General features: G+C 43.1%; 1 protein-coding gene across 2 annotated transcripts in view; it reads right to left on the bottom strand.

Moving 5' to 3' along the window:
* The window catches only part of LOC128885249 (discoidin domain-containing receptor 2-like), a 239163-nt gene that overhangs the window by 166034 nt on the left and 56186 nt on the right, over positions 1–16943 (bottom strand). For both annotated transcript variants that reach the window (XM_054139192.1, XM_054139191.1), the window contains one exon: positions 10728–10780. The gene's annotated coding sequence lies outside the window, so the exon portion shown is untranslated. The remainder of the gene's footprint in view (positions 1–10727; positions 10781–16943) is intronic.

Genomic DNA, 16943 nt, shown 5'->3' with positions numbered 1-16943 from the left:
TCCTAGAAAGAATTCAAAGTCGATTAATCGTTTCGAAATGGACCTTCCTGGCGTACGTGAGGGAAAACGGAGTTGGTCGAAGTAAAAGCCAAACGAGGCAAGCGAGTTACCAATGTCACGAAACCACTCGTGCTCACCGACCACTTTCTGTCGCATTAAGACCGACCAGGTACGTAAGTTTTTCAATTTTCGGCCCTCTAAACTCGAAAACGACCATGTTATCATCGAGAACCGCGTGCCAACCGCGGCTAGGGGGACACGTAACCACGTCACGCTAATACGGGAGTTCCGCGAGCGCGCGCGGAACGCCGTCTGTAATTAGTTTCGCCATTAAGCGACTTTGAAGTTTACTGCGATGATAAGCTTTGCTCGCGCTGACCACGAGTGGAATTTTTCGTGTAAAATTCGCGAAACTTTTGATCGATACGAGATAATTTAGAAATTCTTGCTGGAGCTCGTAGAGGAATACTTCTACGTATGGGATGTGAGGTCTCAGAAGAGTCAATAGTTTCTGATTCTTTAACTCTCAACTTCATCTTATTGTAGTTTAAATGAAAAATAAGGTACGGAGATTCGAATCCACGATGTTCAGATTCACAATCGACCGCTTTTCGTACACGACCAATCCTCCACCCTAAGTTTCGTGTTGTCGTTTGACTCCTTATTCTTGGATATGGGAGGCGTGGATACTACAATATTTTTACCTGTAGGGGTTGCTTACATCTGAATTTAGAACATTCTTCATCAAGTAACGGGTACAATGTTCTCAACTTAGAGTTTTGATCAAGGTAAGTCCGTTCTAAGCGTCGTGTACCCAATACTACTGGTTTCTATGGTGTTCCAACCTACCCCTGACGTAGCCTACCCCGAGTTGTGTTCAATAAGATCCGCGTTACAAAAAAGAAATTCGTCAGGAAGAGAGCTAGCGTCGCGGCGCGCCGCAACCGCGGTCCGTTTAAAATGATTTATTTCGCATGGGGTCGGAAATAGAATTTTCAAAACTAATGGAAAGTACTGTAACGAGGAAATATAATGCATCGGGAGTAGTTACTCCCCGCGAAATTGCTTCTTATGAAAACTTGTTCGGCGAAGTCGTTCGCCCACGGTCGAGGAAAATTGCTGGTTGTGCAAAGAAGATTGCCACGGCGGCCGAAGGGGGAGGAAAAAGATAAGGCCGCGGCGGGGTCCAGGGGGACGGAAGGGCGGCAGGGATCGGCCGAATAATATTGCGGCGGAGAGCGTGTTTACTCGTCGAGAAGTTTTGGAGCAGACGGCTGGTTGGTTCGTTACGGCCGCAACTCCACTTACAAGTAATTAGACTAACAAGCACGAAGCCCCCGGACGCGAATTTCGACAGGAAATTCAGTCACCGGCTTGTCGGTATTCGCATCAAGTTCGGGGTCGTTCATTTTCTTCATTGTTCTGCCAGGTTTTTCGGAAAGAGCTCGGCAAGATTGCGTTGCCACCGGGTCGGATTGAAAATATCAGCTTGAGTAACGACGTTACCTCGCAAGGGGAAACTCGAATGGTAATTACTTTTGCTGTTAAAAAATCCATAGTGATCGATATTCGTACGTGTCACGACTAGACGCAGTCTTTCGTTCCATTGATTATCGCGTTTAGTCTGGTGCGTGCAAAATGCAATGCACCTATTCACATTAATACATGCGTGATTTAAATGCTAAAATCATGAGATTTTAGAGGCTTGTACCATGAATAAACGAGGATTTTATAACAGCAATCCAGTTCGAACAATCGTATTATACGTATTTCCATGACTGGTTCATGACTTGGGTATTTCCACCAAATTGAGTCAAAAAATTGTACAAAATATTAAAAATAAGCGAAACGAATTCTTTATCTTTGATCACCTTACAAAGAAGAGTAGTAGTGAAGGATACACGTCTGATGTTCTTTAGAAGTATCACGAAGCAACATTGAACCCCAGGAGAATTATAGGAAGAAAAGCTGCCGCTTCGTTGATATATCCTCCAAATCAGACCACGAGAATCATGGTATGCGCGCGTGTTTATCTTATATTGCACTTGTAGTGGCAGAAAGGGTAACATAATAATGTGGTAAAACGCAGGAACGTGTAGCGTTGCGCCTCGGGCGATTTGTAAAATTTATCTTGCCACGACGAGCCAGAGTCGGTGAGATAGTAGCGAGGGGAATCTAGGCTACCCCGCTCATGGGGGTGATTGCATCGCGGGGAAAGTCCGCGTTGCCAAAAGCAAGAACGCCTCTACGTAACCATCGAGCCACATTATTAGCGAGTTTCTCCGCTACCCTGCAGTATATTTCGCAAATTTAGGGCTTCGATACTCATACAGTACCCAAAGATACTTTCTACCCTTGTATTATCATGTCGTGGCAGCGTTAGCATCACTTTTCTTCTTCCTAAGTGCGGTCTTCCGAAATCGATATCGACGAACTCTATCACTGGAAAAAGAATACTCGCTCTGTAATCGTATCGAGTATTTCATTTTGACCCTCGTCTAAATATTCCACGTGCTTGTACGTACTTAGAATCCATTCACTATTCAACGCTGTTCCCTCGCAATCGATGCCAAAGTGGAAACATCCACTCGATTCTCCATCACACTTTCCAAAACACTTGTCACTCTCGATCGACGATCACGATTCGCGATGCGCAAATGTTTCTCGCTCCTACACGGCACTTCTGTTGGAACATTTTTCACGAGTTCATTCGTTGGCCACGCTATACGCGGAAATAGTTTTCTGGATACAGCGTGTCTTCCATCCTGCTCGCGTTGTTTCCAAGATTCTTCGTGTTCACGTTCGTTTCCGCGAATGACGCTCCGCAGAGGTTTACGATACTACGTGCAAAGGATGTCCGAAAGAGATGGCTGCGATGGCTACGCCCAGACCACCTAATAATCGGCCGAGAGATGTCTCCCAGCGAGGCACGATCCTGTTGTCGTCCGATGGGGTCGGTATTATTCCCAGAGGTGGTATCGGCCAGAAGGAATCAGCACGATCTCGGTGAACGACCTCACGATGTGTACATAGAATAGCCACGGAGAAGACCATTCCGGATTACGTTCCGAAGATCGCCGATTTTGATCGCCGTGTCTACTCGTGCGGACTCGATCCCGGGGAACCGGCATTCGGCTCGTGCAAATCTTGCCTGGCGCATTCGGTCTCTCCTGGCATCGATTGTTTTCGCTGTTACGCGTCGCATCCGCGAAACAAATATTTATTTTGCGAGGGATCCGTTCCCGTCTAGGATATACGAGACGTGAATGTATTGAGAAACCGCAGCGCCGCCCCAGGGACTCCTTATGTCCCCATACATATTTTCTATATAACCACGCGTGTACTAGGTCGATTTATATATTTTTACGTTCGGTTTTCAATTGTAGAGTAATAAATACATGGAACACAAAGTCCACGGAATGAAACAGAGAGATTCGGCGAGGAGGTCGAAACAAATGAAGACAGATCAATGCAGGCTATAGTGGTGGAAATTTATCGTATACAAATGAAAATAAACTAATATTGATCGTCTAACGAAATTAATACTTCGAATAAACTGAACGCAGCTGTCAAGACAAATTGTAGAAATAGAAGTGTTACTGTGAAAGGTGTTCTTTGTGTTAAACAGAGAATAAGTAGAAATAGGTATAGAGTTGATCTTAAAAGCATAGAGATTATAAAAATGTGCGAAAATGAAACTGGCATTGATAACTCTCGCAAGGATCTCACATCACAGTCAAGTGAGGATACTTACCACTGATACGGTTAAAAAAATATCACTGCTCGTGCGACTAGAAAGAGCGTTTCACGGTGACGACACGTCGCGTCATCAAAATCCTTCCACCTCCGCTACGTTATATAGGTTATGCCCGTTGTCTCGTTGGATGCCATAAAATATGCAAGACCGTCTAAGCCCGATGAAAGGTACGAGAATACTCGAGGTCATAAAGTTCCGAAGAGTCTCGAAGGAACTTGGAATGGTAGATACTCGAACCTCGGAGTGCACGAAGTTAGCCTGATAACCGTAATACGGAATCGGTTCGACAACGGCGATCTTCACAGGCTCTCAAAAAGACAGCGTTTGATCGTAACATCGTCGAGCACGAGACCCGGGAAGTCTCATTCGCTTTCCGGGCCCGTAAAACATACGGTCATTTCGACGACGGAAAAGATTGACGAGCTATCAACAATCTCAACTATCTTTTCGAGGCGATTCCATGTCGGGACGAAGTATCTGCAATTTATCTCGCGTCCATCGAGAGATTTAAGCCGTAAAACGTTTCTGGAATACATACGATAGACACCGGCGATGGATTCCCTGGCCGAGATCGAACGTGTGGGTGAGTGAGATATCGTCGCAGGGAGTGTCTGGCCAAACTGTGTTGACCGCGGAAATGTTTTTCAGAACGTAACGCGTCATTTTTTATTAATGTGAAAGGAAAATGGTACAAGTTGAAAGTAATGGCAATGCTCAATCTTAAAATGTTGAAATTGATTATTAATGATGTGACTGAATTATATGGTTCAAACCCTTAAAGTTTGAGAATACCCAGATAGTAATTCATCGAATATACCAATGAGATCTTACGCAAAAAAGAAAACACCGATTAATTTCAGGGGAATTTCTTCCTTCCTCAACTGTTCGACTCTCAGAAACGGTTCCTTTGTGAATTTAAAAACGTCAGATTTGCAGAAAAATTTGCGGCGACTAATCGAATTGAAAGGAAAATTTCCATGAAGTCCGCGAAAATTCCTCAGAGTGGGTACAGAATCGAATTCAGGCCAACCTGAACGATACAAGAGAGCGCGCGGCACGCCGCGAATATCATCAGGAATTCTTAATTTATTCTACCGTCGTCGTAGCGACGTTATAGCGAGCGGGGGCATTTCAACCACGTCGGCAGGCTTTCCTCAAAGAAAGCAAGACGGGCTTTTAATCCTTGCATTCCGAAGCCAGGCGGCTTTAAGCATGTAGCCAGCGCCTGCAAGCTCGAGACAATGCCACCGAGTCATATCGTCGGGCGCTGTATTCGGAACGCTTTCGACGAACGGAAGGCCGAGAGAAGAAGAGACTCGACACGCAATAAGACGATTACGGCTTAGCTTAACGGCTTTCACGCTAAAATCTTACGCGCCCGCACTCGTCGTCTATACCTCCTCCGCGCCAATTCCAAAACGGCATTACGTGCAATTGAATTATTTAGTGGATCGTTACACACGAAACGGTTCGCTTTTTGCGTTCCACCGTAAACACAGAAAAGCCTCTGTGATCAAAGTATTCACCGTTTCGTTCAAGGGAATTTTGTTAACGAGTTGGCAGCCCTTTGAATCCGGTCCGGCACAGAACGCTCGCGTATTCTATGGTCACCGACCGCCGGGAGCGTAAACGGCAAATGCTGGTGGACGAATCGTAAACCAAAGCCAGATGACGATCGAATGACCGAAAATCATTTGATGATAGGATGATTTATCTGCGGGGTTGCGTGAGATCAAGATAAGTTTCATAGGTTGAGGATTAAACATAGGAGTTGAAAATAATACGAAATTCACAGATAATCCTGTAATAAAAATACACAATTATTTGCTTACAGTATCAGAATCAGTGCTTGCAATTTACAGCAGTAGAATATTAGAGATACCAGTTTCGAATTGTGACATCTGCGGTTTCTACTTGCCCTATTTTGAACTCGATTTAACAATACGCCTAGCAAATTAAATACAATCAAAAGAGGTTAAAGCAAGCAATCAAAGAAAGCAAAATAAATAACCCTCGGAGTACTTCAAGGGTTTTTCTTTGAACTTTGTAGCTAGAAATTACAGCTCGCGCGAATTTATAATCTGCGTACCTTCGCGTTCCGCGAGGGCGATATCGCTGGCAAAATGTTCATCCATTTTTTGCTCCACTAAACACAATCGGTCATTCACGCAACCAAGTGGAAACGGATGCGCCGCAAAGCTGTGTAATCCTCACGCGGCCCACATTTGTCAATACGCCATTAAATATTTCCTCACGGTATGGTATTTATCCGGCAGCCGCTGTTACATACATATGTATACACGCGGTATCTGCATATTTCACCTGCGCCAAAGGTTACTTTCATGCCGTAGCGTTTACTAGATCGCGAGTGGCCACCGAATCCCTCGAATTATCACGCGGCTCTGCGATCCCCTCTATATTCACAAATATCACCGATAATAAATGACAAGGAAGTATCGTAAGTCAGGAATATTAACTCTTTCCACTCGAGAGGTAGCTCTCAGTCGCCATTAGGTTTTACGCAGGAAATCTACCAGCAATAATTAATTTCTTTGGAACTCGAAGTGTCAATAAAATGACAATCGGGTTACATTTTCGAAGTCGATCTAAGGTTAGAATTCGTGGTAATAGAATGCTAAGAAAGCATCTCGAGTTCCTGGTAGATTCCAGAAAAAAAGGCATCGAGTGGTAAGGATTAAAATTGAATGAAGAATGGTTTGTAGCAATGGGAACTATTTTTCATAGTAACAATCCGCCAAATATTAGCGGCTTGCGTGAACGAAGTTGGATAAGGTTAACAGAGCCGATCGGGGAAGTCGGTCAAGTACTCCCACGCTGTTCGTATTTGCGGTCAGAGAGGGGAATCGTCATCGAGGGGCAAACGAATGGGGGCAGATTCCCACGAGAAAACCAAACCCTGGCCACGGGCTTATCATTTCTGATAACAACCCGTCGAAACGAACGATCCCGTCAGGATTTTCATCGAGAAACAACGCGTCCAATCGTTTGCTTCAACGAAGTAACAGCCACAAGGGGCAGGTCCTTGTTACGATACCACCAAAGATCTTACGAACATTTATTATTCTACCATTCAATATTATGAAGGCTCTGGGATGATTTGTTAGGAAATTTTAGACAGGTGATTAATACGAAGTTAAACTTGTATTGATTAATCCGAATGGAGCTATAGAATTCTTATAGGATCAGTTACAATAATATTGTACAGTGCTTCACAAAAGATGTACACTTTTCTGTATTTTTAATTTATACAGACAGTCCTATAAGTATTTGTACCCTGCACGTCCATCGAAGAAATTTGTTTAAATTAAATGGTAGGTTTTGTGTTTCCCAATAAATGTTTCATTATTAATATATACATGTGCAATGTTTATTCATGTATATATTTATAATGTAAAAATTTATTTGGAATCGTCGAGACTATGATTTAATTTAGACAAATGTCTTCAATAGACATAAAAGGTACGAATACTTATGGGACTGACCCTATTTATATCATGCCTAGGTAATCCAAAGTATTTTATACAATTTGCTACGTTTGTCATTTAAATTTCAGAATTATAGCATCGCTCGAAAGGGTCACGTACATAGTAAAAAATAATTTTTCTGTAATAAACAAAAAAACTGGACCTGTAATAATTTAGAGTGAGTCACTTTCACTTTCCAGTTCCATCATCGCGACCCATTTCGATGGCAGCCACGGAAGGAGGATCGTTTCCACGCGCTACCGCGATTCGACCGTATTTCTTCGGTTCCTCCAACCACGCCCTACGTTTCCATCGGAGAAAACCAGGAAAACGGATACGGACCGACGATTTATACGGTCAAGATTGCGTATCACTGCGGCCGCGAGAAATCCTGAGAACTTCGCAGCACGCGGTTCCAATACAAAGAAGTCACTGTCTGAAGAAATGGCACTCCACTGTACGGGCTTTCTGGAAACGGAAAGTCAATAGCTCGGACCGTGGTTATCCGACATTTCGATCGGAAACTTTCCTACAGGGCGATCGAAAGTGTTTCCAGGGAAGCGAAAACTCGACGCTCACGTAGCCAATTCAACGCCACGAATGCTTGGCTCCATGGTGCTTGAATTGGAATCGAAGCTTATGCGTGGACGTCTGAATTATTGGCAAAAAAGTGGATTAAAGAACAGAGGAAACGGACTGGAATTGTTTCTGATTTTTAAATTTCGAATTAATACTTATGAAGAGCATACTTTATGACGAAAGTTGAGGTTCATTCATAATTTTTATTTCAAAAGACGAAGTACTTGCATCGAAATGAAAATCAATCCACTTTTAATGTGGTTTAATGAAGTACTATTTCTTTCTCCAAACAATATCCTTGTTTTCATTTCTATTGGTTCAATCCTCACACAAAAAATTCAAGAGATCCTTTTTAAATCAGAACTTCATCACCAATACACATTATGAATTTTATTAACAGGATCTGCCCCGATAGAGGGGTTGAAAGTAGCTGTTATCTGATTAAACACCTGTTCAAGAAATTCACTCTACAAGATTACAAATGTGCCTATTACTGGCAGAGGTCAAACATTAAATTTCATTAGAACTTGGACTCCGCTGCAACCCTTAGACTTATAGGTCCGATACTTCACTAAGTGCGATAATTACTGACCCGCAGGAAAGTCAAAGTCGATCGTACAGATGCCTCGAGAAACGTTCTTTACAGCGTTCCTTGCAACTGTTTGTAATTTACTCCGCTGGTGGAACAACGGCCCGTGAATAGGGTAGTCGTTAACGGTACCACCTTAAATTAATGCGTTTCCATTAGCCCCGAAGATCGTGCATTAGTCAGTCGATTCGATGAAGCGTGGGTGAGAGCGCTCAAAGCATTTTTTCCCTTCTAGTCGACCCTCTTCTGTAAAGAACTTCCGTAATTCGCTTACGCATTTGCAATGGACTTATCTTTGCTCTCGATTTCGCGAACATCCGTGTATATCCAGACGATCGACCCGATCTTGAGGAGGATCTAAAAGGCGAGCAGGCTGAGAGGGGATAGAGGGTAGAAGAAACTGAGGCATTTAATCGGCTTGTATTCTCTCCCTTCTCGCATGGGATGCGATAGAAGCTGATATTCTCGTTGCAGCATCGCAGTCTCGTTCCAGCGAACACCACTTCCATTGCCACTATTTTAGCTACGTTCGAAAATGTTTCACTTGCTCCAAACACGCTTTTCCACCTCCACGCGGAATTTTCGTTGAGGGCTGTCGAGTTCAAAGTAGACCCTTGCAGAAGTCATCTTCGCAATTTTTATTCAAACGTGGTAATTACCTCGTCGTTTTAACCCTTTTAAACCTGGCGTCCAAAAGTGAGGACATAAAATTGAAAAATTATCGAGACTATCGTTTAGGGCGAATGCCCTTATTTGTGCACATATAGGAAGACCAGTTTTCCTCGAAAACTACACTATTAGGATTTAAAACAAATTTTTTCCATACTAATTTTAGTCCAAGTTAACCCTAAAAATTAAATTCCATTAGTACAAAAAAAAAATAATTCAGTATGCTTTAATAAACCTTTGAGCGAAATAATGAGGTACCTCTACTATTGCAAATAACGTAAATGTATCGGTATACCGTTACAGAGTAAAGTGAAATGAATTTCTGACTATTTCCTTTCCATGTACAATTACAATTCTTGATATGCCATCGAGCGATCGCAATGGCAACTTCGACGAGGAAAGAAGTGGACGCGTACACGGGTTTCTATTGCCGCGTGTGCGGGGAAAGAAAGCGGAAGAATGACAATGAAACACACTGCGAGTGGAGGGTCGGTATTCCGAAGCTTCCACGTACTCTGGAAGGCCACTTCTGACCTCTTCAGGGACGCGAAGTTGCCTCGACTAATGCACGGTAATCGCACGGTAGCTGACGAATACTCCACAGACTTGACCCCCTCGACGACATGAATGATTCAGCGAGCGAACTGAGGGCGTAGGGTCATTATTGTTATATAAAGGGGAATGAATTTTACACGAAACGGGACTGAGAGAGAGAGAGCGAGCGTACATTGACTGGCAGCGTTTACTGTTCGGTCGTGTTGAAATTGGATTAATCAGAACGATGAAAAAGAGGGCTGGCTCGACGACACGATAGAATAAAATTTATTACTATTGGCCGTTCGATAATGCACTTCAGGCGAAGATAAAACCTTCGGAATTCGATTAAGAATATAGTTTAAAGGCGGAAGAACAAAGATGAGGTAGCAAGAGGGCGGACGGGGTTGGGTGGCGCGGAATTGTCTGAATTATCGTGGTCGTTCGTCGTTGCCTAAAGCAGCCCTTTCTTCTCGTTTTATGAAATTTCTGTCATAAGTCTCTTAGGTAAGTTGATTGGATTGGTCGCTCGCAGCAGCCGCATCTCGTAACCCCGTTTTCGAACGAGAAAAGCGACCGGGATTTATAGTACGAGCCACCGTATATTGATGCCGCAGCTTAGATTTCGATTTGGACGGAGCTTTAGGCGAGCGTCGAATGGCGTCAATTTTCACGGGGCTCGTGAAACTTCGAATGTACAGGACGGATGAAACTTTATGAAATTCATGAGAAAGGTTCGTGCAGCAGGCGGATCCGGGAGCTGGCTCGATGGGGACACTACCCTGGAAATCGTCGCAGTCGAAAGCAAGAAAGTTTCACGGATTTTTGCGACAATCGCGAGTCTTTGACTCGGCTTAACGGTTTTTAAGCTCAACCGAGGGAAAAACTCCGTTCTCATCGATCCCCGTGCGTAGCGTGTTCATGCGAGCTATGTGAATCTGGCACCCGACTTTTAAAAAAAATTAAATTTTTGTACGGAAAATTATAGTATTTCGTTTGTACTTGATTGTACCGACAGTAGTTGCGTTTGTATTTTCATCAATTAATAAATAAACAAAATTTTTTAAATGACCAGCACCCGACATTGGAAAAGGGAGAGGAACAGAGTACTCACCCGATTGCTACGCGTCGAATGTCTCACAGCATCTTTGGCTGCTTCTTGGAAACCTAGAAACATGTGCAGTGTTAGATTTTTCTTAATAATAAGGAATGTTGTGAGATTCAGATGGAGTTAGGTCTAGTTCATCAGGAACGACGCGACAAGTCCATCGAAAAATTCGAGACAGAGGAAAATGATTTCGCATTGATTCCCATCCAGGAGAATGTAGGGTTCAGAACGTTTCTCTATGTATTTTTGCACTTGAGGGTGGTCGGACAGTCGATACCCTTCTTTATCATTTTTAAGGCCGAGCAGCGGTCGTGGCGGAGGCGTCCGTATATTTATTTATCCGAGCGCCCAGGCAATAAAACACAGGACTGCAGCGCGTATCCTGTCGCATCGTTGTTTTCCCGTGTCTAGCGATATTTCGTTTAGGAATTCGTAGACAATGGCGGCTGGAAGCGTAAGGCGAGGCGCGTATAACGCGTGCAGAGGTATGTCTGATTTAATACGAAAACGGAGCGAGATTCTAGCCCGCGACGGGCTAGAAATTTGACGGAGACACCGACAAACTATTCGCAGTAGATTCATCGAGAAACTTCAAGAAGCCGAAGGCCCCTTCGTCTGTCTACCTCCAGTTCGCTCGAGTTGTACGATTTAATAATGAATTTATTCGAGAACATTGTGTATCTTCGCGCTTCTGGTTGCATAATCAACGACTCCAAACCATGGCGAGAGATTCTATCGAGGAAAAACTAATTCATCCTGACTTCCACAATCCAGCAACGTCGAGTCGTTCTGGCGTAGAGTTTAATCCGTCAAACACCAACGAATTCCGTCCAATGATCGTGGGCGAGAGCTGAGGGAATAGACGGATATCGAGTCGTCGTTGCAAATTTAATAATAGAAAAAGTTTCCAGTACTAGAAATTTAACAAGGCACCCTGACTCTGGACGTTTCGTCGAATCGGTTTCGAAAGTTTCTCTTGTGACGTTGCTCGGAGTCCGGCATTCAACTCGGAGATCAGTGCAATCTCAGCTAAAGGGGATTCCATAGGGAATCGATATGTGAATGTCTGTTAGAGGCTGGAGAGCTTTGAATGGTGAAACTTGATCTCACTCTATGGTAGCTCAACCCCGCTAGACGAAATCGTTTGACTAATAGAATGTTCGATTATTAGTTCAATTATCATTTCATTTTATTGGAATGTATCTCGGGGCCCTCGATTGCGCACTCTTGAAGAGGATGCTCTTGAACGAATATGTTTGCTATGCATTCGGTTGGATGGTTTCCGATTATTTTTACATGTTAGGTTTGTCTAGAGATTACGATCTGGTAAGACGATTATTGTCGGTTCGAACTACTGGGCTTGAACATATATTTAACAAGTTGGTCACCACGTCACCTAGAAATGGGTGACAGGACTTATTACAAAAATTAATTCCAAAGGTGAGGAAATAATGAAAATAAATCTGGATAGGATTCGTGAATTTGGTGATGTTACAAAATCCTATACTACGACAAATGTTAAATTATCCTATCTTCAATAGTCTCGAGACGTAATTTTAACTTTTGGCAGCCAACGTGTTAATTGAGGTTTTGAAACGCTAATAATGTTGAAATCATTAAAAATTCTTGCCATCTCGTAAAAATGTTTAGATTATTATTATTATAAAGTGGTAAACCTATCCATGGATCAGTTAGTATAAATAGAAAGTACTTCTGTACCTTTACGAAGCACTCTAGGTATATCAAAGCACGTTGAAACGTGAAAAATTGATATGTAGAACATTCACGCTAAGTATTATGCAAGACAGTATTCGAGTACAATCCCCGATGAAACCAGAGAAAAGTAAACCATCGTCCCATGGTGCAATCCAGAATCTTGCGCCCGCAATAACGTCTGTTGGTCGCCATCCATCCTCCTCCTCTCCCCAAAAAGAAAACCATTTCGCGGCCGCCTTTGTTTCACACCCTTCGGGTCTTCAGGACGAGCATAGACGGAAGCGTGGACGCGGAGGCGCAAAGACAAATAGGCAGCCAGAAAGCAAGATATCGCGGTACAGTAATCCCAAGCGTGTTTTCTGGGTCGGTTGCACCCTGGATTGCGGTTCCCAGGCCGCATTGTCTCCGCGAAATACGGTCGCGGAAGAAACGAAAATTATACCCCCACCCCCACCCCCCCACCCACCCCCGGCCCCACCTTGCCATCCCCTCGCGAAATGCTTTATTTCCTCCGTCGGTCTGGCGTTTCCTCTTTCACGTTCCTCCTCCCCTCCGTCTTTCAGTTTCTCGTTCTGGCCGAGCAACAGGAGAGAGTGACGACGAGGTCATTTGCCTTTACGTAGAGTCATAAAGTCTCCGGGACATAACGTTCTCTGAGAGAAGAGATGATCGGGGGGGTAGAAAGGACATGAAGCAACAAGAGGGAGATAAGGAATTGGCAAATATCTGGGAATCATTCTTCAGGAAAGCTGCTCGGGGCTTTCTGTAGCGAAAGATGGGATTTGGAAAACCTGCCTCGACTTTAAAACGTCTGAACCCGTGGTTAGTCGTAAGAGTCCTCTGCTTTATATCGTATGAGATGACTTTAATACGTTTGACCTTATTTTTCAATTTCTCCCCATTACTAATAATTTAATTCACACTTCGATGCGCGTACTTAACAAAAATATCGAATATACAAAATGGCATTTGTTTATTAACAAAACGTATTTAACACTGAACCTACCACGACAAGTCAAATCGTTTTCTAACCGTTTTTAAACTTTTGTATACGGTTCTTATATACAATGTACAAATTACTCGTTTGTCCAGGAAGTGTCAACTTTTAAAAAAAATTCAAAGGCACATTTGAATTTGACCTGTACCACCTACCAAAAATCAGCATGGACTTTCCAAACAACACAGTATATACAATTGTTTTTGTAGTACCATGTGAAATATTTTAATTAAAAAAAGTGTCTTTAAGACTAGTCATTAGTCCGATCAGAAATTACAAATGGAATGTTGGTATAGTGTTAATAAGGAAAGTAATCTACTTAAGCTTCTAGGCGCGAATCCCTCAGGTTCGAGTCTACGACGATGGTACACGATGAAGCAGGGGATGGAACACGAGTAGTCGCGTGCCGCGTGCAGAAGGGACCCATTTTTTGCCTCCATCGCTCCGATCCGGAGGTGTACGCGTGTTCCTGTTATCTTCTCGTTAACTGCCACTCCGGATCTTCTCATTTACACTCTCTTCCGATCCCCTTTTTTCCTCCTTTCCGCTCGTTCCCAGCGGCCCTTTCGATATCGGTATCATGTCCTGGGGGTGACTTGGAATCGAATCCAATCCGATCGATCGAGACTACGGGGGCGCCCGCGCCGCCTGGCTAACGGGATTAGCAGGGAAATTTAAGAATTAAGCGTGATTCCGGCCGCGTATCCGGTTCCGCTGACGCTCGTCAAGTTGAATTACGAGCGGTAATCCCTCGGCGGAGGCTAAAACTATTCCGCCTGCAAATCTAATTTTTAGCGGAACGGTAACGTATTAAGCGCGATAATTAAAACTGCAAATTCCCGCCCGGATGAGAAACGCTCCGAGCCGATAAGGATGCAGTCGGAAAGAAAGATTGCCAGGTGATACGAATTATCCCCTCTGGCTACGCTAATCGATTGATCGTCTGTATGAGAAGCTGCTGCAATTTCTGGCTATCTTTCTGGCTAGCGATTCTGGGACCTAATCGAAACCTACACTTGTACCTGAACTGTGAACGACTCGGTTAACTTGGTAACATTCTAGACAGAATGCTAATCTCCTTCTCTCGTGATAGAGACATTTTTCAACAAATTTAATAGTATCAGAACTAATGTCGAGGATGCCATACGAAATTTCATGATCTGCCGATGAACCATTCCCGTGATATATAGTAGAACAGAGGCAAACATACATACATGCTACGCTGCACTAATTGATTGGCTACCCACACATGCATACGAAGCTACGCAATAGATGACATGTGTGATACTCTTCAATCACTGATTCTCTCACTCCTCGACTACTGACACTCAAAGTGCCTTACACCCAAGCCATCGACTACTTAGTGAACTGATAGTAGAAATACGCAGTCTTTTATCCGTCAGGGCATTTTGATATAATTCTGCATTCTAGCCAACGCAACAATATCTTCTCATTATTCCTTCAAGCAATTCTACTATTATAAATATTCCACTATTTCGGTAATAATGTAGTAGAGCCAACCACGAAGCTACATTTCTTTGGGTTTAAGTTTGAAACTCCTATCCAAAGGGTATCCTGATCATCCTGATCATCCTGATCATCCTGATCATCCTGACTATTGTATCACGGTCCGATTCCACTTTCTGTGCCGCAGCACCGATACCGGATGGCTCTGATGTGCATAGAATTTGCATGTCATCGACATACGTACGCGCTGAGTAGTGATTACAATTGTAAACTAGATCAGTGACATAGGTATTAAATAATAATGCCTCAGAACAGCGTTCCGAGGAACGCCACGGATGACGCCCTGAAGGAAGATACTCGTTTCCTCGATCGAAATTCGCTGAGCATGTGAGCCCATCCATGATGGGCCACGCGGTGCCAAAAATGAATAAATAGAGGGTATGGGTTTAAATATCCAAATGTTCATTTGCAACGTCCAGTAGGAGATAGGTGAGTGGAGGGCGCTGATTCTATCAAGTGGTAGTTAACCCTTTGCACTCGATGTTTTTTCTTCTGGCATCTACTACCAACTCGAGATGATTTCTTAACATTCTATTCCCGCGAATGCTAAGGACCTTTATCTCGCCGACAATCATTTTATTGACACTTCGAGTTTCAAAGAAATTAAACCTAAACAAACATTATTGTTGGTTGATTTACTGCGTCAAACTTAGTGGTGAACGAGAGTCACCTCTCGAGTTACTGCATTACATTAAAATGTGACTGAGAGTCACCTCTCGAATGCAAAGGGTTAATAATATAATAGTCCAATGGGTAAGTGAGTTTAAAGATTTTTCTAGAATTATTTATCACGATTTTTATTATTTGGGACAGCATACGTCGCCGTTTGAAGGTTCTGGAGATGAGCATCATGCGAATTCCCACGGTTCTTTTACCGGAGGACAGGAATGTCTCTGATGGGAGGATTATGGAAGAAATAGGAAGACCAGCCCAGCACCATGTCTCGAATCCGTGTCATAGATATATGGTGCTCGAGAATTTTCTCTAGCCTTGCATCCTGCGTAAACAATTTTCTCCTTCTTACCTTGCCGATCTCATTTTTAACTATCTTTCATACCACTCCGGTAAATCTCATCTTACTAATCCACAGTTACCTATTTCTGGTCGGTTTCACCATACTTATAAATTCTAGAACTCATTTTTCTATCCTCTCTCTCGTTGTGACTCATCGAAACTCGTGATCTTTGAGCATTGGTTTCAAACACGCCTTCAAATATTTGATTCTCTAATGCTTTGATTAACTTTTTTCTTGTTAACACAAATAGATATGTATGCACATTGTTACAAATCTATTCTATTGCGATAATAAATATCAGTTGCCAGATGAAGAGAGAAAGAAATTGTTCAATTATGAAGCCTGCTGTTAATTATCATTAACGAATAGTTGATATCCGAGAATCACGCGCTCGGGATCAACAATTAGGAATCTGTAATCCGCGTGGATATCGAAGCCGAAAAGTGATTGTCGATATCAGCGTGAGAATACCTGGCTTACCTGCATAATTAAGCACAAATATCGTTGCATAATTGATCGAATGCTTTACATTATGCAACATTACGCGGGGTTACGATAACGGTATAATTCAATGTATCCTGATTAGAGCCCTCTAACCTAGATTCGGGCTAAGCTCGTAGCGAATAGCCTGTTGTGGTCCTCCTTGTAAATTTTCGGCGATATATTTCCGCGATAAAAATGCTGTTACCCGCTATTACCTCTATCGAGAACCCGAAACTCGTAAAGGAAAAAGAGCCATAATTTGTCTACTTTATAGAAGCTAAAAGCGCCATGTATCGTTTCGGAAAGATATCGATCAGAGTTTGTGATACGTAAACACTTGCACCGCCTCTCGGTTATTCGGATTCTGAGATTTGCAGCGAGTCCACACACTGTTCGTTTTAGTCTATGCGTTATGTGACACTTTTCACAATGGATGGAGGATTTAGAGCTTAATGTCGAGGAATTTACTACTTGCGTCGATGAG

Source organism: Hylaeus volcanicus, chromosome 2 (assembly GCF_026283585.1).
Source record: "Hylaeus volcanicus isolate JK05 chromosome 2, UHH_iyHylVolc1.0_haploid, whole genome shotgun sequence".
Classification (NCBI taxonomy): domain Eukaryota; kingdom Metazoa; phylum Arthropoda; class Insecta; order Hymenoptera; family Colletidae; genus Hylaeus; species Hylaeus volcanicus.
The sequence above is the reverse complement of the archived record's forward strand: the minus strand, read 5'-3'. Positions and strand labels throughout refer to the sequence as shown.